The sequence below is a fragment of the Megascapheus bottae genome, chromosome 19 (assembly GCF_031878675.1).
Source record: "Megascapheus bottae isolate mThoBot1 chromosome 19, mThoBot2.hap1, whole genome shotgun sequence".
In the NCBI taxonomy this organism is placed as follows: Eukaryota; Metazoa; Chordata; class Mammalia; order Rodentia; family Geomyidae; genus Megascapheus; species Megascapheus bottae.
In genome coordinates, this window is record NC_143527.1 from 36,815,319 (window position 1) to 36,817,601 (window position 2,283).

The following is a 2,283-nucleotide window of genomic DNA, read 5'->3' on the forward strand; positions in this document are numbered from 1 at the left end:
AGCTACATATAAAGATAATAATTTGTTAGAAGAAGTTATCAATTAACTAATTGGATGCCTAGGAAAAAATGGAGATAGATAGATAGATAGATAGATAGATAGATAGATAGATAGATAGATACATAGATACATAGATACTTTAAAAAGAATATCTTCCCTTCTGAAGTTTACATTTCAGAGATCAGACAATAACCAAATGCATAATGATTGAGGTCTGCTAATGTTTACTACATGCCTGCATCCTCACCTAGTATTCTCCCGTGCTCTGTGTCTTCTCGTGGCTTTCTTATGAGGACACCAGTCATTGGTCCCATATTACCTCATCTGTACACATTATAACCTCAAAGATTCTTTTCCAAATAAGGTCATATTTGGAGGTTCTGAATGGCCCTACATCTGTCTATTTATCAATCACCCATCATCTATCTCATGGGGTTGTTTTGTGGGGGGGGGGTGTTTTTATTTGTTTGCTTGTTTTATTGGTCATGGGGCTTGAACTCTGGGCCTGGGCATTGTCCCTAGCTCTTTAGCTCAAGGCTATTGCCCTACACCTTGAGCCACAATGCCACTTCCAGTTTTCTGGTAGTAAATTGGAGATAAGAGTCTCACAGATTAGCTCTTCTCCTTTTCGGCCATCGCTGAAGCAGGAGCTGCCAAAATGAAGTTCAATCCCTTTGTCACTTCTGACTGAAGCAAGAACCAGAAAAGGCATTTCAATGCATCTTCCCACATTCAAAGGAAGATTATTTCTTCCCTTCTTTCTAAAGAGCTGAGACAGAAGTACAAAGGATGATGAGGTGCAGGCTTTACAAGGGCACTCTAAAGGTCAGCAGACTGGCAAAGTGGTGCAGGTTTACAGGAAGAAGTGTGTCATCTACATTGAACAGGGACAGTGGGAAAAGGCCAGTTGCACCACTGTCCACTCGGGCATTCACCCTAGTAAGGTGGTTGTCACCAGGCTAAAACGGGACAAAGACTGCAAAAAGATCCTGGCAGGAAAAGCCAAATCCTACCAAGTAGGAAAGGAAAAGGGTAAATACAAGGAAGAAACAATGGAGAAGATGCAGGAATAAAGTAATCTTATATGCAACTTTCATTAAAAAAAAAAAACTTAAGTGAAGATTGCTGTACAAAAAAAGGGAGGGGCGGGAGTTTGGCCGAGTGGTAGAGTGCTTGCCTAGCTTGCACGAAGACCCGGGTTCGATTCCTCGGTACCACATACATAGCAAAAAGCCAGAAGTGGTGCTGTGGCTCAAGTGGTAGAGCTCTAGCCTTGAGAAAATCCAGGGACAGTGCTCAGGCCCTGAACCCAAGCCTAAGACTGGCAAAAAAAAAAAAAGAGAGTCTGACGGACTTTAGTGCCTGGGCTGGCTTTGAATTGCAATCCTCAGATCTCAACCTCCTGAGTAGTTAGGATTACAGGCATGAGCCACTGTGCCCAGCTTATCTCATGGTTTTTATTAAGTGTCAAGCACTGTCTTCAATTTCATCTCAGTCAATTTTTGCAGCTGCTCTGTGAGTAAGGAACTGCTATTATCTCTACCTTAAAATTGAAGACATTGAACTGCTAACTACAGTCATGCAAGAATTAAGGAGCAGGGCCGGGAGTTTAGCCTAATGGTAGAGTGCTTGCCTAGGCCCGGGTTCGATTCCTCGGTACCACATACAATAGCAAAAAGCCAGAAATGGTGCTGAAGCTCAAGTGGTAGAGCTCTAGCCTTGAGAAAGTCCAAGGACAGTGCCCAGGCCCTGGGTTCAAGGTCCAGGATTGGCAAAAAAAAAAAAAAAAAAAAAAAAGAAAAGAATTAAGGAGCAGAACCAAAATTCAAACCCAGGCAATCTGGCTGCAGAATTCCCCAAGGATAAAGTTTAGCTCACATTAAACAGGTAACCGGTTACTATCTGTGGAAGGACTCCAGCTTCCTTCTTGCTAACCCCATATGCAGATGTGGGGACACTTCCTCTTCCTCCTTCTCTCAATGTCAAAGCACTTGTCATCTTCCACATTGACAGAAAGCCAAAGCCAAGTTCACATTCAATGTTCAGGTTGCTCAAGTTTCACCCAGACTCCTTGAGTACCTTGCCTGCTTTCCTCTTATTAGTCTCGTGAGTGTGCTGTCACCATTCCGGCTGGAAGGGATGGAGAGCAGAAAATCTAGCATCTCTCTCTGGTAACTAGCAAACGTGCTTCTCTCCGGGGAAAGAGCTAGAATTGAGTAACAGACTGGAAGACACACCTCCGGGACATCCAGCCATGGGGTTGAGTCACTAAGCCTAAGGATG

General features: G+C 43.5%; 1 pseudogene; it reads left to right on the plus strand.

Moving 5' to 3' along the window:
• The first annotated feature begins 658 nt into the window (after positions 1-658).
• LOC150049846 (large ribosomal subunit protein uL24 pseudogene) lies at positions 659-1,073 on the plus strand (annotated as a pseudogene).
• Positions 1,074-2,283: the final 1,210 nt, after the last annotated feature.